The following is a 22,801-nucleotide window of genomic DNA, read 5'->3' on the forward strand; positions in this document are numbered from 1 at the left end:
CCAAGATCTTTTTTCTGACTTGTTGTTGCTAAATTAACCCCCATCATATTGTATGTATAGTTGGGGTTATTTTTTCCAATGTGCATTACTTTACATTTATCCACATTAAATTTCATTTGGCATTTTGTTGCCCAATCACTTAACAGAAATAACAGATATGTAAGGCCCTTTGTTTTCCATTTTTTCAATTTTTACCAAAATTTAGGGTTTCACAAAAATCATTATTCAGCTTTTACTGATTTTCACCTGTATTTTGGAGTACTCAAGTACACGAAAATATTGATTATGTTAGGAAAATCCAATACTGTACATGAGATTGATGTGCTTATGTTAAAAATTAGTCGAAGTGTAAATGTCATGCTGTTTGTTAAAGCAAGGCAATGTAGTGGAAGATTCACATACACACACACAAAAATGTGTACGTTGGTTCTCAAGTTCTAAAAAAAGAAGTACCAGAACTCCCCAGACGTGGCTTCCCTCTCCGGAAGGAGAGATCGTGGCTCAGCAACCTGGAGAGGCCACAGAGGAACCCGCTCTGGAAGGAGAAATGGTGGCGTGGTAACCTGGGAGGCCCAGGTAAATGACTTGCCATCTTTCCTTCTAAAGCAGGCGCAGCAGAAGTGGAGGAGGCAGTGTGAAAAGATGGCAACCTCACCTCCTCCACTGCTTCTCCTTCCAGGCCTGCTCTGGAAGGAGAGCCGGTGGCTTGGTAACCCAGGTAACCGAGCCACCACCTCTCCTTCCAGAGCAAGAAACCAGATCAGCAATACTCTTACTTTCATCCATTTTTTATTGACCTCCTGTCCACCATTATTAACCCCAATACTTATCAGAAGACTATGACATTAATTTTTTGCAAATGAATAGCCTTGCAGACACATTTTCCAACTAGTTTCAGTGACATCTATTTCTCTTAAGCAGTCATTTTAGAGCATGAGTATCCATCTGGAGACAATATACATGAGCACTATTTATAGTAAGTCCAGGCACTGGACAAACACAGATTTCAATGGTTAAAAAAAACCCAAAACAAACAAAAAAAGTATTCTTTGTACTAGAACAGGGGATAAAGAGAACCAATAAAAATGTAGTGAGTAACAGCCTCTCTCAATGATTTTGGGATGAAAAGAGGCCCAATCATATCCTGGCCTAGCTACTCCAATTATAAAGAAAAACCTCCTCTAACTATTGAAATTATAGCATGAATTTTACACATATTAATGGGCAGTAACATAGCTCTTGTTTTAGTGGAATTATATGGGCTTTGTCTAAGATGGTGAAATTCAACCAGGTTTGAGAGACCACCCACAATTAGGTGAAAGACCCACACAGTGGTCTCTGTACTACTTAAGCTCCCCATTGGGTCAGAGCGGAGCAACTTGACAGCTGGGCCTCCATGTCCCCTATGCACCAAGCAGAAGGACTCGGCGCCACCTCCACAGAGGGTGCAGAAGAAGGCCAAGGGAGAAATGGGATATATGCTTGCACATTTCAAGTGACCGAAATACCCTACAGAGCCATAGACAGGTTAAGATATATAGGACTGTGCCTAGGGCCCCAGCATCTGGAGTCAAGTGGTTACATGAGAATTTATGGGCTTGTCTACACAGCAGGGGTGGGGATGGAAGGTTTCCACAATGTGCTGAAATTTTTCTTTCTTAGGCCTGGTCTACACTACGCATTTAAACCGATTTTAGCAGCGTTAAAGCGATTTAACGCTGCACCCGTCCATGCTACGAGGCCCTTTATATTGATATGAAGGGCTCTTTACATCGGTTTCTGTACTCCTCCCCGACGAGAGGAGTAGCGCTAAAATCGGTATTACCATATCAGATTAGAGTTAGTATGGCCGCAAATCGACGGTATGGCCTCCGGGGCGGTATCCCACAGTGCACCACTGTGACCGCTCTGGACAGCAATCTGAACTCAGATGCACTGGCCAGGTAGACAGGAAAAGCCCCGCAAACTTTTGAATTTCATTTCCTGTTTGGCCAGCGTGGAGCTCTGATCAGCACAGGTGACCACCAGAGCTCATCAGCACAGGTAGCAATGCAGTCTCCTGAGAATCGAAAAAGAGCTCCAGCATGGACCGCACGGGAGGTACTGGATCTGATCGCTATATGGGGAGAGGATTCTGTGCTAACAGAACTCCGTTCCAAAAGACGAAATGAAAAAATATTTGAAAAAATTTCCAAGGCTATGATGGAGAAAGGCCACACCAGGGACTCAGTGCAGTGCAGAGTGAAAGTTAAGGAGCTCAGACAAGCCTACCAGAAAACCAAAGAAGCAAACGAAGGTCCGGGGCAGGCCGAAAACATGCCGCTTCTACGCTGAGCTGCATGCAATTTTAGGGGGCTGCGCCACCACTACCCCACCCCTGTCCATGGATTCCGAGGTGGGGGTTGTAATCTCAACCATGGCTGAGGATTCTGCGGAGGGGAAGATGAGGAGGAGGAGGAGGGAAAGAGGAGGACGATCCTTGCAGAGAGCACACAGCACTCCGTTAGCCCCAACAGCCAGGAGCTTTTTCTCACCCCAGACGGAATTACCCTCCCAGCCCTCCCAAGCCACTAGCCCAGACAGTGAAGCCATGGAAGTGACCTCTGGTGAGTGTACCTTTGTAAATATAAAACATGGTTTAAAAGCAAGCGTTTTTTTAATGATTGATTGCCATGAGGGCTTGGGATGCATTCGCGGCCAGTAAAGTTACTGGAAAAGTTGTTAACATGTCTGGGGATGGAGCGGAAATCCTCCAGGGACATCTCCATGAAGCGCTCCTGGAGGTACTCCAAAAGCCTTTGCAGAAGGTTTCTGGGCAAGGCAGCCTTGTTCCGTCCACCATGGTAGGACACTTTACCACGCCATGCATGTAGCAAGTAATCGGGTATCATTGCATGACAAAGCATAGCTGCGTATGGTCCCCGGTGATTGCTGGCATTCAAGAAACATCCGTTCTTTATCTCGCTCCTGTTATCCTCAGCAGAGTGATATTGTTCACGTTCATGGTAACCTGGTTGAAATTCAGGAATTTAATTAGGGGACAGGACAGAGATGGCCATTTCCTACTGGGCTGTTGCTTAAAAGAAAATGAATCCTTCCTTGCACACGTAGCCAAGCAGGGGGGAGGGGTGGATAGCGCTGAGCTTTTTTTCGCATTTGGCTAGCAGGGAATCTTCCCAGCTACCAGCCACGCGGTGGGGGGGGGGAAAGGGGGTTGATTAGCAGTGATCTTCCATGATACCAGCCATGCGGGGGGGAGGGGTAAAGCAAATCATCCAGAGAATTGGATGGGGCGAGGGGGGTTGGCACTGCTGCTGCATTGTTAACAGGAAAGAAGCATCAGAGGGCACTGTGTATATGAAGGCTGGAGAAGCCGAAAGACAATGGCTTACCATGGCCGCACATGCAAGCTGAATTCTGATGCTGCCCGACCTGCGTCTGTGAGATCTCTAACACCAGAGCCGCAGGCACTCAATATTAAAAGATGCAAAATGCGACCTTGTAGTGAAATCACATGTGCTATGTAAGGTGAATAGTGTTGTTCACTGTGAAAGAGTATAACCATTGTTCTGTAAAATGTATCTTTTTAAATACTTCTCTCCCTTTTTTAGCCCTCCCTCATGCAGCTGCAAATTTTTCAAGCCTCCTACTCCATCCCGAAGGCTATCTCAGATAAGGCGGAGGAAAAAGAAGACAACGAGATGAAATGTTCTCGAAATCATGGAAGTAACCCGCAATGAAAGAGCTCATCTGAATGAGTGGAAGAAGGACGTGGTAGCAAAGTACAGGAAAGATGCCAGTGAACGTGAGGACAGGAGGGACCAAGTGAGGATAGGAGGGATCTTGTTGTTGGAGAGATGGAGAGATGCTCGAAGATGAGAAGGTGGCGGCAGGAAATCAGAGGTGTAGGCAGGAAGATCGCGTGGCGGGATGCACATGGAGCTGCCTGCTGATCACTTATCCTCCAATGTCTGGTGGAGCTTCAGAGAGCAGCGGTGGTCAGAATTGCCGCTGCAGCCCCTGTTTAACCACCCTCGACCACCTCCCATGTTCCATATCTTCCTCACACCATCGTGTAAGAAACGCATGGCGGGAGGCTTTGTGCACCGCCCACTCCACCCCCGTGACAGTCCAACAAAAGGCTGTTCATTCACACTGGAATGTGTTTTATGCCTTTCCTTCCCTCCTTCCTCCTCCAAACCAACACCCGGGATACCTTGTCAGTTCTCTGTCATCTTGTATAATGACTTTTTAAATGAATATATGATTTTAACAATAGTGATTTATTTCCTTAAGCAAGCTGTAATCGAAGGGGGGGGTGTGGTTGCTTACAGGAAATGGACTTTTATAAGAATTTGCATGATTTTTAAACGATAGCTGATTTATTTCCTTAAGCAAGCTGTAATCGATATGGGGGGGTTGGGGTTGCTTACACAGGAAGGATCAATAAGGGGGGGGAGTTCAGGAAGGTGGAAAAAACACAAGATACCTGACCCCTGCCCGTGATGAAACTGTTTTTAAAGCTTCTCTGATGCGCACTGGCTTCCTGGTGTGCTCTTTAATCGCCTGGTGTCTGGCTGCGTGTAATCAGGGGCCAGGTGATTTGCCTCAGCCTCCCACCCCACCATAAAAGTCTCCCCTTACTCTCACAGAGATTGTGAGCACACAGCAAGCAGCAATAACAAAGGGGAACATTGGTTGGCTGAGGTCTGAGCGAGTGAGTAATGTTATGCCAGGGCGCCTTTAAATGCCAAATGACATTCTCCACCACCTGCACTTGCTCAGCCTGAAGTGAACAGCTTCCTAACACTGTTAGGCGGCCTGTTGTATGCTTCATGAGCCATGGCCATCAAGGGAGCGGTCACCAGGATAACGATAGGCATTTCAAACATCCCCAAACTGTTATTTCTGGTCTTGTAGAACTGATCAATTGAAATTGTTTTTAATTGTCATTTATAGGTACTCTGTTCACGCATTCACTAACACTTGCTAATTGTAACTTCTGTCACCTTGCCATATTTGTAATTCAAACCCATTTTAAAAACACTGCACTCCACTTTGTAAAAGCTTCCTCCACCTTCATTTGCAAACCCTGCTTGTAATTTATTAGTTATTTAGATGTGGAATGAGGCAGTATGGATGATGGGAATCAACCTCCAGCCCCAGCCTGTCCTGATGAGAATAAGTTCAACTACCAATGCTTGAAGACCTAGACACAGCCCTAAACAGTAAAAAGCATCCCCCTCAAAAAGAAAAGGAACAAAAAACAACAGAAGGAAGATCAAAGCCAGGTCAAGCTGAAAGTCCACCTGCAATTGAGGGTGATCAAATCCAAACCCAGAGGCAGCGTGACACAGCAAGGACCTATAGACTTGAATCCAACTAAAACCTGTTAAAAAAGAAGGGTGAGATGAGAGACTTTGGTAACATTCTTGCTGCCAACATGCGAGCCAGCCACCTGCTGATTGATTTAACAACAGCGAATGAAGCAACTCCCATCAACTAACATAGTGGAAAATCCTATAAAGCTGGACTCTGAAGACTGAGGACTTTGAGTCTTATGGTTTCTGCTGCCAGCCTCACAGGAGCAATCAGGTGCACCTGGCCCGGAACTCGGCTCCACCTTGTGTTACAGGGTATGGCCAGTATTCTGTCAGAAAAACAAGCAATTTTAGGCTGGTAACTATAATATCTATAAGAACTTGTATGAATGATTGTGTGAATGACATATGTGTATAGAATAATATATTAAAAAAAAATCTCCTCTCACCCTATGGGTGGTAGTGTCTTCCTCAACCTCGGGTCCTCTAACCAGAGGCCTGGGAGTTTGAGGGTTCTGCCGCAGTACTTTAGGCTGTTCCTAGCACTGCACTCTTCTGGACAGAGAAGCTCTGGAGTTGTCCTGGACGTGGGCCACTCACCCAGCTTAGGAGTCACAGCCCCTGAGTTGCTCCTACACCACTGGGACCTTCACTTTCCACATCCTCTCTCTAGTTCCTCTTTCAGGCCCTGGTACTTTCTCCAGCTTCTCATATCCTTCTTCCTTGATTGTTGCTGTCACTTGGCACTGCTATCGTGTAGCAAGCATCTCCAGATTACAGAGGCTGTAGCGTATACCAGTTCATTTGGTTTGAGTTATGGTGGTAGTAGGGATTGTCTATGAAGGGCTCTATTGGCATCTTCTACATACTATCTGGATATTCTCCTCTGAGCCTTGTAAGGGTCTCGAGGATTGACTGTAGCTAGTTTCTTCTCCATGATCTATGCCTCATATAAGCTGCTGGCTTCTGCAATGGAGGGGGTGGCGTAAGTTTCAGCTTCAGGTGTGGGCTAGCACATCCACTTGTTCTTCAGGTCTCTTCAGTCTGGGATTGAATTGTGGAGTTTGGTCTATCTCAAGCTTGTGAAAGCAGTCCTCTACTATGTTGAAGCGTTGGTAACTAGCTGTTTCCAGTAAGTGTGGATGTAGGTCTTTTGTCCATCCACACAGTCCGTCATCACATTCCCCCTCTCATTGGTCTACTGTGAGTAGGCATTCCATCAATTCCAGGTTCTCTTTGTCTCGTCCATGAATGCGTTTGTTCCAGTAGCCCACTTATCGTCAATTGGTCCTGGTTCCCTCACATCTTGGCGCAAGACCTTGTTAATCCAGGCGACGTCCGACCGGCATGACTCTCCTAGTTCGTGTCACTTCTCATATTGAGGGTAGCAGTGAAAGCGTTAGGAGGGTCTTTTGCCCAAGGACCCCTACTGGAAAGTTGGATATAACCAGGATTTGAACCCGGTTCTTATATCAAGGGCAGTCTCCCGTATCAAAGGCGGCGCTCTTAACCACTAAACACTATCCAGTTGCTATTCTGGATTTACTTATATATATATAACATAGGGATAAGTAGCCCAAACAACATTGTTGCTGTTATCTTTTTATTTTATATGGTATTACAATAGATGTGGACAAATGTTGTCCCTTTAAACAGTTCTGTTTACTAGTTTTTTTGGTATAATACGCTGGGAAGTAATTCCCCTTGCTGCACCTTTAACAGCGAGCGTCATGAACCGCTTCCGGGCATCCCACATGGATGTTGGTGAACGTCCCTTGTGATCCGACCCAATGCTTGCAGCAATCCATGTGAAATGTACCCCTTCGGTTTACGTACTGGGTGCCATGGTGCTCCAGTGCAAGGTAGTATATGGGTTCCATCTATTCCCCCCCCCACAGTTAGAGGGAATCCCATTTGCACGCAAAGCCATCCACTACAACGTGCACGTTTCCCAGAGTCACAACCTTTGTAGCAGCAGGTTAATGATTGCATTTGCGCTACTTGCATCACAGCAACCCCCACAGTAGATTTTCCCAGCTCCAAATTGTTCCCGACTGACCAGTAGCTGTCTGGCGTTGCAAGCTTCCGAAAGGCTATCGCCCCGCTTCTCCACTGTGAGGGCTGCTTCATCTTGGTATTCTGGCGTTCAGGGAGGGGAAAGCAAGTCACAAAGTTTCCATGAAAGTGCCCCTACGCATGCGAAAGTCTGCAAATCATCCCACACCTGCAAAACTTATGTGGTCCACCAGTCGGCTTGTTTCCCGGGCCCAAAATCGGCGTTCAATGGCTAGAAACCTGCCATACCACAGGATGCTCCAAAGCGCAGAGGCCGCAGTTTGAAGATAATCTATGCCATGTCTCCACTCTCGCTCACCACATGCGCGTAGCCACGCCTCCTCCTTTGCATGGCTTTGCAGGTCCCGGTCAGCATAGACTGACGAGAATGTGCCGAGGTGTTACAACATCCTGATTGCGGAATTGATCTGAGCAGGGTCCACGCTTGCTGTGCTATGGCGTTTGCACAGTTCACCCAGGAAAAAAAGTCGCGCGAAACGGTTGTCTCTGCTTTCACGGAGGGAGGGTGACTGTACCCAGAACCACCCGTAAACAATGATTTTTGCCCATCAGGCACTGGGCTCTCACCCAGAATTCCAAGGGGCAGGGAGACGCGGGACTATGGAATAGTACAGGATAGCTACCCACAGTGCAACGCTCCAGAAATCGATGCTAGCTTGGACCTATGGACGGCACACCACTCGAATTAATGTGGTTAGTGTGGCGCGTTGCACTCGACTTTATATAATCTGTTTTACAAAACCGGTTTATGTAAAATCGGAACAATCTTGTAGTGTAGATGTACCCTTATTAACTGGCCAGATTTTGCCAATTGGATAACCTACTTGGAAAGTTGATTAAGTTTATTTCAGAATAAATTAGTGTGCCAGAAAGTCTGTATGGATGCATCTGTATCTCAAATTAACTTTTCAGTTCTCCCACTGCTAGTCCACACTGCATTACTTCACACTAGGACTTCTTACCCCCTGTCTGTTTGCCTGTGTCCTCCACTGCTCTGGGACCAGGTTGACTGAATATCATCTCCCTGTTTAAATGCTGGCATGCCATCAGGAGCACCCCATTTGTGATTACACACAGTTGGAGCATTAGAGCAGCCATGCCTCATATATTCACATGGAGCTGTGGAGAGCTCATGGGTTTCCTTGTGATCTGGGGAGAGGAGACAGTTCAGGCCTGCCTCAACAGCAGCCACTATATGGTGAAGATATATGAGTCTACAGCAAAACAAATGACTGGCAGAGAGGGGTAACTCCTGGGGCATTTTTCAAGGCCACAACAAAAGAAAGGAGTTCCTGCAGAATTATGGAAAAAACAAACAAAACCCACAAGTACAGAAACAACACCTCTGAAAGTGATGCAAGTACCTGCCCATGCTTTGAAAACAAGGATTGGATTTTTTTACCAGAGAGGCCACCACCAAACCTTAGTATATTGTGTAGAACACTGAAGAAACTGAGAAGAACATGATCCCTGATCAGGACTCTCATTAGGAGATTTCCCCTGAAAGCCAGGAGTGCTTCTTCACATGAGGTAGGCCTCAAGGAATAGACAGCTCCCAAAACCCAGGCAGATATCAAGCATGATAGTGGGCCCTATGCTAGTAAGCATTGTGCTATATTCCAATAAAACTTTATAGGTGGTTTTAACAGACTTTTGTTCTGGGTCCCTGGGGGATGCCACCATTTTGGATAGATGGGAGGTAGGAGCCTTTCAAAGCCTGCTCAGCTTCTAGCCCTTCCCTCCTTCCATGTGTTCAAAGTGGCACCCGAATCAGGGAATTTCAGGTGATATTTCCCTGATATTTTCATTTCCCACAGCCATCTGCCACATAAGCACCCACTCCCAGCTCCACTTTCTCATCCCCCTTAACCCGTCCTTTCCCTCCCAGTTGACCACCATGCTGCACCCCATCCACCCAAACTAGTGATGTTTTGGTGGTTTTAAATCCCCCCCACCCCCCAAACATATCAATTCAGGCACGTTTACTGAAATGTCAGTTACAGGAAAAATAATGCAGTGTAAAAAATACTTTGCTTCACAATTTGAGCAATGCCCTGAGCTTTCAGCTATCTTAACATATTATGACGTATATTCCCCAGAGTGAGACATCTAAAGATGCATCAAGATTGTAAAGCACTGGGCTAGCTATAATCAGACTCTCTGCAATGATAACCCCTTACGTGCAGAACAATTATTGCAGAACTCTTAATTATTTTGCAGTGCACTTTCTGCATGTCTCCAGGTGATATACAAAAAATTGCAGACAATATAATGTTCTGTATTGGTGCCAACACTGCAAGGCAAAACAGCCTTCTTGGGGATACCTGTGTAAATATTGTTGCCCTTCCAGTCCTGCAGCACTTCTGGGGGTGGGGGAGAACCATTCTGGTGAATAACATAACCACATATCATTCTGGTCTCTACGCACTGCTTTTTGGAACAAGTCCCTTCACTGCTCTTGGTGACTCATATCAGAATAACATCCTCTAAACCAAGGACTGCCTACAGAGGTGCACATGCAATTACTAACCTGCCCCCTGCAAACTCCCATCCCCCACCCACTCAGCCCCACAGATCACATGAACTCTGCTGCCCACTACTTGGCTGGTGTGACCTCCATGCTGAACCGGCAGTAGTTTGAAAATGGTGCTGGCTTGCAAAAGCCAGATGAATCATGGGATAGGAATCTTTTTGACTCCAAGTCCCAGAATTCCAGTGGCTTCCAGTAACTATCTCATAATGCAGAATGAGAAAAATCCCAGAATGCTTAGCGCTCCACAGCAAGGCAAAGCACTTTGAGATACCTGCCTTGAATGCTGAACTCTAATTTTGAAAGAAGTTAGTGCCACATGTACACACTGATTCAGAGGGAAGTAGGTAAAAGCCAGTCATGAGGACACAATTATTTCAGAATATTCTGCAACAGTTCACGCACACACCACCTAACTGCAACTCTTACCTTCCCCAATGTAGACAAGCCGTAAGCATTATAAAGTAAATTTCTAGCCCTCTTACTTGCAAATAAAATCCCCAAAACATGACTAGACTGTAACGAATGCCTGAGTCAGTCAACAGCCTGAAACAACAGCATTAAGAGGTATGAACTGACCCATGTATCTCAAGAGGATGTTAATTCCCAGAACCCCTCCTCAACAGAGGAGTCTGTGTGTGAAAGGAGAAGAATGAAGTGGCCCCAGCCCACCTATCCAAGCAGGTAAACCTTGACTGCTGTGTAAAGTGCTGAAGCTCTTCTACACCTCAATGCATCAAGGCCCTTATGCATGTGATTAATTTTAAGCATGTGAATAGTACCATTGACTTCAATAGGATTACTCATCTACTTAATGTTAAGCATGGGTTTAAGTGCTTTGCTGGATAGGGATTTTAAACACTCCCAGGTAGTAGAAAGTTAGGACAACAATTTTCTAAGTAGAATAATGTGGAACATAAACTAAAAATTAGAATAATTCCCATTTGCTTTTATGCAACACTTCTTTTTTTTTTTTCTTCTTCAGAAACTCTGCTATTGGCTGAGAGGGTTGTATGATCCTGTGAGCCAAAATGGAGAAATTGCAGCTAGAGTAAATAATAATTGGAGATATACCTATCTCCTAGAAGTGGAAAGGACTGTGAAAGGTCATTGAGTCCAGCCCCCTTCCTTCACTAGAAGGACCAAGTATTGATATTTGCCCCAGATCCTTAAGTGGCCCCCTCAAGGATTGAATTTACAACCCTGGATTTAACAGGCCAATGCTCAAAACCACTGAGCTATTCCTCCCCATATATATATATATATATATGATAAAATTTAAATCCTAGGCCCATGCTTTCTGGACACCTATATGTGCCTATATATGATAGATCTCTTCGGGCTTGTCTACACAGTGGGACAAAGTGCATGAGAGGAATGAGATTTGTAAAGCACTCTAATGAGCTTCACTCTAATTGTCCTATGTAGACTCTGCTGGCATGAACGAAAAGGTATCTTTAGTGAGCGCCAGGAAGGTCTATGCAGAGCAATTACAGCGTAGCACGTTAGAGCACTTTGCAAATCTCACCCTCTAATGCACTTTACCGCACCATGTAGACAAGCCCTAACAGCCATTTGGAAATCCAAAGGTACAGTTTAGTAAACTAAGACACATTCTGCACCAAATGTACCCAGTGGAGTTTACATGCCCGTTTGAAATCAACTAAAAAAAAAAAGTGTGTACACAACATCTATTGTTGTGCGGTGGTGCTGGTAGGAGCAAGAAGCATGGAGATGCACAAGTGGATACAACAGAAGTAGGTATTTATTAGCAATGACTAGAGCTGGTTGAAATTTTCCAACAGAATGTTTTTCCATCAGAAAATGTTGCTTCAACATGAAAAAGAATGAAATTATTTCCTGTGAAATGTTTTATTTCATAGGAAAGTATCAACTTTGCCAAAATATTTGATGAGATATTATTGAAACATTTCATTTTGATAAGGTTAGAGTGCTTTGTTTGAACTTCAGCATTTTGACTTTCATATACAATAGCCTTACATACTATAAAAATATCATAGTATAAAATAAAAGGTGAAATGAAATAAAATAAAAACAAAGTGCTTTAATCTTACTGAAACAAAAAACATTTCAATGAAGTTATTTTGATATTTCTGAAATTAAATTTCCAAAAAAAAATATTGGTTTGCAGGAATTTTACTTTTTTAATTCCAGTTCTGGATGAAAGAAAATTTTAAGATGATGGAATTTCCCATGGGACATAAATTATAAATTTTGACCAGCTTTAGTAATGACCTGGAAGTGGCATATAGTCAACACTACTTTTGGATATAGTTAGACCTCCAATATTAGCTCTAAGTGCTGTCCCTCGGAGGCTAAATCACAATTAATAGTTTCCTGACCAGACATATCATTTTCTTTTGCATCATCAGGTCCAACATATGACTTTATAATGACAGCTTTGCAGCTCTCACTAAAGCTCCAGGTAAAGACCATATGAGTCCCCGAACTGTGAAAATGAAGCTTGTTATTCCTGTTTTAGCAATAGTACTCTGCTGAGCTGGATCAGATTCAGCCTAGAGTGGGACTAAACACTTTGCTGGGAGATTCTACTCTGTAAAAAGCCAATGAACTAACTTTGCTTGCATCTGGCACTAATTACACATTCCTTCAGATTCATTGTATTTTGCTGTTGTATACCTGTGGTTTCTCTGAGACTCCTGATTTTAGGTGCTCTCTTCTAGGATCCCTTTGGTTGTTCAGGCAGCATCTTGAAAGTCCAAGTTTGTCAGAAATTGCCACACAGGCTCTGCACTCTGGCTGGGATCTCCTGACTCCCTGTCCCCTGGCAGAATCGCTCATCAGTAGAGTCTGCTCAGATGGTCAGAAGCTCAGCCAACAGTGGGAGCAAGAAGCAGCAGCCTAATTGCAGGAGGGAGGCAGGAAACCCTCCACAGTAAGGTAGGAAGGATCTATAATTTTGTCCCCCACTTCCCAGCACAGACCTCAAAGGGAGGAGGGAGAAAGAGAGACCGCATTTGTCTCCTGAGCTGAGGGGGAATGGTACTGCTACACCAGAGGGGAGATAGGGAAACTTCAAAAGGGGCAAGAAAGAGATATCAAGACTGGGGGAAACTGAAGGAAACCCTCAGGGGCAGCCAGAGGGAGGGAAGGTGAAACTCAAAGGGGAAAACGGGAGTTAGAGAGATAGGATGGAATGGAGAAAACTCAAGGAGGAGAGGGCAAGAAGATATACTTGACAGCAATTGGGGAGGTGGATTGATGGAGATGAGGAAGTTGGCTATTCAAATGAGGTAATGCATGCTCAGATATGTATATTAAGCCATTTGCTTATTTGCATAAACTTTCTGGACTTCCAGATGTGCTGTTGAATCCACTAAGAATTTCTCCTATAAACATCTCCTCACTAGACTATGATGGTAGAGTAAGTGGTATAGGGGATAATAATGCAGACCTATCTCATGGGTAGGTAGATGAAAGTATCCTAAAAATCATGGGATGGACTTATTAATTAAACTATTATTAGATAGACTGGATCAGAAAAGCTTGCTTACATCACAGACTTACATCTTCAAAAATTTCACTTGATGATCAACCTAGAACAGGGGTAGGCAACCTATGGCACGCATGTCAAAGGCAGCACGCGAGCTGATTTTCAGTGGCACTCACACTGCCCGGGTCCTGGCCACTGGTCTGGGGGGCTCTGCATTTAATTTAATTTTAAATGCAGCTTCTTAAACATTTTAAAAACCTTATTTATTTTGCATACAACAACACTTTAGTTATATATTATAAACATAGAAAGAGACCATCTAAAAACATTACAATGTATGATTGGCACGTGAAACCTTAAATTAGAGTGAATAAATGAAGACTCGGCACAGCACTTCTGAAACGTTGCTGACCCCAGCCTAGAACATGGGAGCAATGTTTATACTTTAAGTGCCGTCCAGCACAACTGTTTACTCAACCAGGATTCCTTGACAGCCAAAAAAGTCCAGGAGAAAACAGTCACTTAAGGTTTGTCTACATGGGGAAGATTTATCAGTTATATAAATATAAATAAATTGATATAGTTATACTGTCATAACTCCCTGTTTGGACACTTTTAATCCCAGAGTAAAAGTGGCTTTTTTCATTTTAACTTAAACCTCTTCCAAAGCAACATAATCTAAACCAAAAAAATAAAAAAAAATAAAAGTGATTTTATACCAAAATGAGACTGTCCCTACATACTGATAGAACTATAAAAGTTTAAATTCACACCTTAGCTATACAAGTATGACTTTCCCATAAAGAGAAGTCCTTAAGCTAATGTATCACTTTGTTATAATCCTATCAAAAACAGGTCAACTTTCACCAGCCATATGTATGATACAATGAAAATGACATGGAAGATCCCATACCAACCCTCTTAGGAGAGTCTTAGAGATCCTGCTGTCACCCATAAGAAATATTTGGGTAAATTTACAAAGGTACAGAAGAAGCACCTACTGCATTTTCAGGCAAGCACACATATCTCTCTACAATTAAACACAGTGTGGACACAAAAGCTTTCATCTCACTAAAACAAACACCATACAGAGTGTGTAACTCATATTCTAACGTAAGCAAAAGTAAATGCTACTGAACATAGATGGAAACCTGATCTGGCTGGTTTTAATGTTACCATAAAAATATCATTCAGGAAAGAGTAAACACTGGTGACGATGCCTTATCAAGCATGCCTTTGCACTGGGAGAAATTCGTGAAAGACTACACAAAACAGATATCATGGGATGTAATAAGTACAGTTATGACAAGAGTAGGAAAAGACATGGACAGTGGTGATTCCACCAGACTCAGTTGTAGAAGAAGAGGATATGTTAGAAAACACTGGACTCATTCTAAACCAATTAGCATGGATCTGGAGGAGAGCACAACAGGATGACCTATTAATAAGCAGTTCTTAAATATAAAAAATTGATGCATAAGCCAAACAAAAAGCCTAAGATTCCAGTTTTTGAGGTGGACAGTTGTCACTTAGTGTCTTTTTAATGTAGATTCTCATGCCAATTTGATCAATGTTAATTATATGAAATCAATACCATACGTGTGTGAATGTTTAAAGATTTTTTTACTCCCCCAAATCTTCTTTAATTTACGGAGTTTGTCATTATTAATACAATACGTAAAAATTATTTGTTGAGGTTGGGGTATATTTTTTTCTGTTTTGTGTTCTATAATGCATGCAACTTTTAAATGACAAATTAAAAAAAAACAATTCACAGAATGAAACTGAGGAGTGCCCCTAAGACAATGTATTAACAGGCAAAGTTCTTGGATATAAGAAATTGGAGCAGAAGCCAAGTGACAACTAAATAAAAGACTATGGCTTAAAATCCAGGTCTTGCCCAGAAGTGGAACAAACTCCAGGGTGAGAGTCATGACATTCTTCAGAGCAACACTAGGTCAAACTTCCAATTAGTGCTACTGGATAAATATAATAAATAAAATTGAAGACAACTTCATGAAGAAATAAGTCTTTTAAGAATAGTATCATAGAATCATAGGGTTAGAAGAGACCACAAGGGTCATCTAGTCTGACACTCCTCCACCCCTACCAAGATTCAGGATTTGTTGTGTCTAAACTATCCAAGACAGATGACAATCCAGCCTCCTTTTGAAAACCTGCAGTGAAGGATTTTCCATGACCTTCCTAACCCATCTGTTCCATTGTGCTACTGTTCTTATAGTTAGGAAGTTTTTCCTGAGATTTACTCAAAATCTGCTATGCGTAGTTTGAACCCATAGCCTCTTGTCCTGCCCTCTGTGGCAAGAGGGGACAGCTTTTCTCCATCTTTTTTATGGCAGCCTTTCAAATATTTGAAGACTGCTATCATGTCCCCCCTTAATGTTCTTTTTTGCAAACTAAACATACCCAGTTCCTTCAGCCTTTGCTCATATGTCTTGCTTTCCATCCCTTTGATCATCTTTCTCGCTTGCCTCTGAATCCTCTCCATTATCTCTACATCCGTTGTATATATTGGTGACCAAAATTGGACACAGTACTCCAGCTGAGGCCTAACCAGCACAAAGTAGAGCAGTAGTATCACCTCCTGCAACTTGTATGCTATGCCTCTGTTAATGCAACCTAAAATTGCATTTGCTTTTCTTTGCAACAGCATCGCATTACTGATTCAGGTTGAGGTTGATCCATCACAGCTCCCAGATCCTTCTCAGCAGTGTTGCTGCCAAGCCAGTTGTCCTCCGTTCTCTATTTGTGCATTTGTTTCTATTCCGTAAGTGTAGCACCTTACGTTTTACAACAGAGGGAAGGGCTAATCTAATATGAGATTGATACTACAGAGCTAAAGATATAGATTATTATATAACAAGAGTCTGTCTTTCCAGTGTACGTCAGATGTTTTGAGAACCCTTAGCTTCAATTCATTCAAACTGGGCATCCAGAAATGGAGTCATGCAGAATAGGGTACATTTTGAAAAAAATAAGCCTTAATGACTTTGACCTGATATTTGGGTTCCTGGGCAGTTGAACCTGATACAGGGTACAGAATTTGAAAACAATGGTTCTGATTCTCTACAGTTTTATGCAAATGTAACTCCTCTACACCAATATAACACTGTCATCAGGAGCCAAAAATTCTTACCGTGTTATAGGTGAAACCACATTATATTGAACTTGCTTTGATCTGCTGGAGTGCGCAGCCCTGCCCATCCCCGGAGAGCTGCTTTTCTGCGTTATAGCCAAATTCATGTTATATCGGGCCGCAATATATAGGGGCAGAGGTGTAGTGGAAAATAATTACATGTGGGTTTGAAGTAATCATATCTGTTGTGACCAGTATTTTATCTATCAGAGGGTAGCTGTGTTAGTTTGGATCTGTAAAAGCAGCAAAGAGTTCTGTGGCACCTTATAGACTAACAGATGTATTGGAGCATGAGCTTTCGTGGATGAATACCCATTTGCATCCAACGAAGTGGGCATTCATCCACGAAAGCTCATGCTCCAATAGGTCTGTTAGCATTTTATGGTATGTTGACATGCATATGAATCACAAACTTTCTCAAATATCATATACTGGAATAAAGCTCCTAAAGGAACAAAATGTATCTAGCATTTGCCAGCTGTGAAGTATCTACATTGCTTTCTTGTCTTTCCTTTACCTTCCCAGACATAGCTGAATGTCAGACGTGATATGTATTACAAGTTCTTTCTGCTGTATAAATATTACCATTTCTGTAAAAGTGGGACAGGACTCTACAGATTATATTAGATTATTCCAGACTCCATCTTGTGATTTAACTAAATCTGAAACTCTATGAAGAACCACCTATAGCAGATACTCTGTATTTATTCTGAAGGGTAAGTAAGAACATAAGAATGGCCGTACCCAGTCAGACCAAAGGTCCATCTAGCCCAGTATCTATCTACCGACAGTGGCCAATGCCAAGTGCCCCAGAAGGAGTGAACCTAACAGGCAATGATCAAGTGATCTCTCTCCTGTCATCCACCTCCATCCTCTGACAAACAGAGGCTAGGGACACCATTGATTACCCATCCTGGCTAATAGCCATTTATGGACTTAACCACCATGAATTTATCCAGTCCTCTTTTAAATGCTGTTATAGTCCTAGCCTTCACAACCTCCTCAGGTAAGGAGTTCCACAAGTTGACTATGCACTGCGTGAAGGAGAACTTCCTTTTCTTTGTTTTAAACCTGTTGCCTATTAATTTCATTTGGTGACCCCTAGTTCTTGTATTATGGGAATAAGTAAATAACGTTTCCTTATTCACTTTCTCCATATCACTCATGATTTTATATACTTCTATCATATCCCCCCCTTAGTCTCCTCTTTTCCAAGCTGAAGAATCCTAGCCTCTTTAATCTTTCCTCATATGGGACCCTCCCCAAACCCCTAATCATTTTAGTTGCCCTTTTCTGAACCATTTCTAATGCCAGTATATCTTTTTTGAGGTGAGGAGACCACATCTGTATGCAGTATTCGAGATGTGGGCGTACCATGGATTTATATAAGGGCAATAATATATTCTCAGTCTTATTCTCTATCCCCTTTTTAATGATTCCTAACATCCTGTTTGTTTTTTTGACCACCTCTGCACAGTGCATGGACATCTTCAGAGAACTGTCCATGATGACTCCAAGGGTAAAAATCCATGTGCATTTTATATAATAACCTGGTACATGGATTGTGCCAGCTCTTTTTTTGACCCAAAGTTTAGAGTTTGGCTAAAGAACCAGAGGCCTAGCAAATAGTGATTAGCTAAGAAAAAGCAAAATAAAGGAAGATAACCTTGCTTGCTAAAATAAGCCTAGTCAGCAAATTGCTAGGTGTTGGAGCTCAGAACTAAATAATTGTGTCTTATTTAGAATTGCAGATTGAACAAAGAATCCGTATTCCTATTGTATTAGTTTTTTTTTGTAGGGAGACATTCTTCCCACAAATTCAACCTTGAGTTTATAAGATGTCTCATTGCAGTATAAGATATGGCATCCTCCCACCTCCCCTTCCCAGGGACCAATGCCTACCTTAAGAAACAGAGGAGACAATCTTTATCTTAATCTTTGCCATATACTTTCACTGTTTCTTTGTTTTAACCCCTAGGAATGTATCTGCTGGACAATCAGAGGAACTACTCCATTCCCATGGACCCCAAATCAGAATTCAATATATATATTTTATACCAATAACATTTTATCAAAATAGTAATTAAATGTTAACTTGCTAACTTGAGACCATGGGCAGAGACATTATGTAACCTGTCAACCATTGGCTAATGTGCTATCTTGTCTTGCTGCAAAACCGATCCCAGGCTGTGGAACTGCCTACCCTGTCACTTTCCCCCACCCATGGAAAATCCATATATTCTATTGTAATCAATTGATTGGCAGTGTCTCTGAGCCTAATAAGCAAGGTGACACTCCATCAGTGCTGTGTGTAATACACTCCTATGCTTAACCTCTACACGATGTGGATTTATGTCCTTCATATTCCCCTGAATCAGAGTGATATTAATGAAAATGACTTAATCATCAGAGCTGTATTTGTACTGTATTAAAGTAACCTAGAATTTCAGCCAAATATTCTAGAGCCTCGTTTGGGAAAAAAAAAGAAGCTGGCATATGCAGTGGAACAGTCAATGTGTATTTCAGCATCACTACTGGAGATAATGGTTAAAAGTAGTCCTGCAAGAAAGCAAGAGGAAGAAGAGAAGAGATGCTTTTGAATAGGTTCTATAGCTATATCTCTTTTTTTTTAATTAAATTGTCTCTTGTTATTCATTTTCCTTTCACCCAGTCTTCTTTCTCAAAGACATACTTATAGTAAGGGAAATGTCATCAGGAGTCCTGATTAATAAATATTTGATGCAGCATTACACTTTACCTGTAATACAATGCTGAACACCAGCCGTGAGACATCCAAGATCTCTCGGTTTCATTTTATTATTACTTAAGTTTCTAGGAGAAAAAAAAACTACTGGATTTCTGTTTCAACAGGTAACACAACTTACTTTAAAAAAAACAACATCCCTCCACAAGACAAATATTCTTCTTATCTCAAATTAGGATATTGTATAAGGATGTTTAAGAACACTTGAAAGACTATAAAGGTAATTCCTCGTAACTATGAAAATGATTCATCAGACAGTTACTGTAATTCTACAGATTTCGATTCTGAGCTCCATTCTGCAGCATAGAGCTCCACCTGTTGAACAGGTTTTGGGATAATAATTGTTCATATATATATATAGCGACTGGATAGCGTAGTGGTTAAGAGCACCGCCCTTGGATACGGGAGACCGCCCTTTGATACGAGAGACCGGGGTTCAAATCCTGGTTGGTACCCAACTTTCCAGTAGGGGTCCTTGGGCAAAAGACCCCCTAATGCTTCAGCTGCCTACCTCAAAAATATGAGAGTGACACGAACTAGGAGAGTCATGCCGGCTCGGACGTCGCCCGGATTAACAAGGTCCGCGCCAGATGTTGAGGAACCAGGACAATCTGACGATAAGTGGGCTACTGGAACAAACCATTCATGGACGAGACAAGAGAACCTGGAATTGATGGAATGCTACTACAACAGTAGACCTAACTAGTGCTTCACCACCCCCTAGTGAAAACACTTTTCCTAATATCCAACCTAAACCTCCCCACGCAACTTAGAACCATTACTCCTTGTTCTGTCAGCTGCTACCGACTGAGAACAGTCTAGATCCATCCTTTTGGAACCTCCTTCAGGTAGTTGAGAGCAGCTATCAAATCCCCCCTCATTCTTCTCTTCTGCGGACTAAACCCCCGTTCCCTCAGCCTTCATAGCTCTCATCTCCTCCAAGCCCGTATAATTTTGTTGCCTCTGTGGACTCTTTCCAATTTTCCACATCCTTCTTGTATGTGGGGACCACTATGTTTATTATTTCCTGATTGTGTTCAAAGATACGTCCTCACCTTCACAAAGCTAACTTACTGTAAAACCTGTGCAGAAGAAGTAAACTCAATCCATGTGCTTTCTTTGATGTGGCAATCTTCTGGGGACTTCATAATAGAAATCTTTCCCCAGTTATACTGTTCTGAGAGGACTAATTTCCTTTGAAATGTTGTCGAAATGTGATATATAATTGTTATGTTGACTGAATATAATTACTTTAACTTTCACTAAATTACTGTACATTGTCTCTCGTTCTCTATTCTCTTTCCTCTTACTTTTTGAAATTATCAGAAATGATGTACAAAATGATTGTATATTGTGCAAGAGATCTTGGAGCACAGGTTTTTTTTTTAATAAAAAGTTGAGAGAGAAGAGGGGACTATATAATATATATATATATATAAAAAAAAAAAAATTCCCCTCTCCTCCTATGGTGGTATGTGTCTTCCTCAACCTCGGGTCCTCTACCAGAGGCCGGGAGTTTGAGGGTTCTGCCGCAGTATCTTAGCTGTTCCTAGCACTGCACTCTCTGACAGAGAGCCTGATGTTGTTCCTGGGACTGTTGAGCCACTCCACCAGCTTAGGAGTCACAGCCCAGGGGCTCCTACCACCAGGGACCACTTTGGCCTCAACTTTCCACATCCTTTCTAGTTCCTCTTTCAGGCCCTGGTACTTCTCCAGCTCGTCATACTCTTCCTGATGTTGGCTGTCACATGGCACCTGCTATATCTATCGGCGGCCCACCTGCTTGTTCTATCTCTACCTTGTCTATTACAACTTAGATGATACACATGCCTGACACTTGGCCTTGTCACCTAGCATTCTCTCACTCTAGATCTGGCAAGACCCGCGAGCCACGAACTCGTACGGTCCTGCGAGTCTCCAACAACTCTTCTAGCGCTAAATTAACTACACCATCTGAATACATTGGGGGATCTAGCCCAATAACGCTGTAGCAGATCGTTCTCCGCTTTCCACTCGTTACAACTAACTGCAGCCAACACTTGGCAGTAGGTGTGGTCCTCCTTCAGTCAGGTGTGGCTAGTTCGTCTCCTAGTGCTTCACCACCCCCTAGTGAAAACACTTTTCCTAATATCCAACCTAAACCTCCCCACGCAACTTGGAACCATTACTCCTTGTTCTGTCAGCTGCTACCAACTGAGAACAGTCTAGATCCATCCTTTTGGAACCTCCTTCAGGTAGTTGAGAGCAGCTATCAAATCCCCCCTCATTCTTCTCTTCTGCGGACTAAACCCCCGTTCCCTCAGCCTTCATAGCTCTCATCATCCTCCAAGCCCGTATAATTTTGTTGCCTCTGTGGACTCTTTCCAATTTTCCACATCCTTCTTGTATGTGGGGACCACTATGTTTATTATTTCCTGATTGTGTTCAAAGATACGTCCTCACCTTCAACAAAGCTAACTTACTGTAAAACCTGTGCAGAAGAAGTAAACTCAATCCATGTGCTTTCTTTGATGTGGCAATCTTCTGGGGACTTCATAATAGAAATCTTTCCCCAGTTATACTGTTCTGAGAGGACTAATTTCCTTTTGAAATGTTGTCGAAATGTGATATATAATTGTTATGTTGACTGAATATAATTACTTTAACTTTCACTAAATTACTGTACATTGTCTCTCGTTCTCTATTCTCTTTCCTCTTACTTTTTGAAATTATCAGAAATGATGTACAAAATGATTGTATATTGTGCAAGAGATCTTGGAGCACAGGTTTTTTTTTTAATAAAAAGTTGAGAGAGAAGAGGGGACTATATAATATATATATATATATAAAAAAAAAAAAATTCCCCTCTCCTCCTATGGTGGTATGTGTCTTCCTCAACCTCGGGTCCTCTACCAGAGGCCGGGAGTTTGAGGGTTCTGCCGCAGTATCTTAGCTGTTCCTAGCACTGCACTCTCTGACAGAGAGCCTGATGTTGTTCCTGGGACTGTTGAGCCACTCCACCAGCTTAGGAGTCACAGCCCAGGGGCTCCTACCACCAGGGACCACTTTGGCCTCAACTTTCCACATCCTTTCTAGTTCCTCTTTCAGGCCCTGGTACTTCTCCAGCTCTTCATATTCTTCCTGATGTTGGCTGTTGCACTTGCACCTGCTATATCTATCGGCGGCCCACCTGCTTGTTCTATCTCTACCTTGTCTATTACAACTTAGATGATACACATGCCTGACACTTGGCCTTGTCACCTAGCATTCTCTCACTCTAGATCTGGCAAGACCCGCGAGCCACGAACTCGTACGGTCCTGCGAGTCTCCAACAACTCTTCTAGCGCTAAATTAACTACACCATCTGAATACATTGGGGGATCTAGCCCAATAACGCTGTAGCAGATCGTTCTCCGCTTTCCACTCGTTACAACTAACTGCAGCCAACACTTGGCAGTAGGTGTGGTCCTCCTTCAGTCAGGTGTGGCTAGTTCGTCTC

At 42.8% G+C, this 22,801-nt stretch overlaps 1 long non-coding RNA gene across 1 annotated transcript in view; it reads left to right on the forward strand.

Annotated features, from left to right (window-relative positions):
* Positions 1 to 2,548: 2,548 nt before the first annotated feature.
* The window catches only part of LOC142046086 (uncharacterized), a 36,411-nt gene continuing 16,158 nt past the window's right edge, over positions 2,549 to 22,801 (forward strand). The window contains exon 1 of the long non-coding RNA XR_012654994.1: positions 2,549 to 2,606. This is a non-coding gene — a long non-coding RNA (uncharacterized LOC142046086). The remainder of the gene's footprint in view (positions 2,607 to 22,801) is intronic.

Source organism: Chelonoidis abingdonii, chromosome 1, assembly GCF_003597395.2.
Source record: "Chelonoidis abingdonii isolate Lonesome George chromosome 1, CheloAbing_2.0, whole genome shotgun sequence".
NCBI lineage: Eukaryota > Metazoa > Chordata > Testudines > Testudinidae > Chelonoidis > Chelonoidis abingdonii.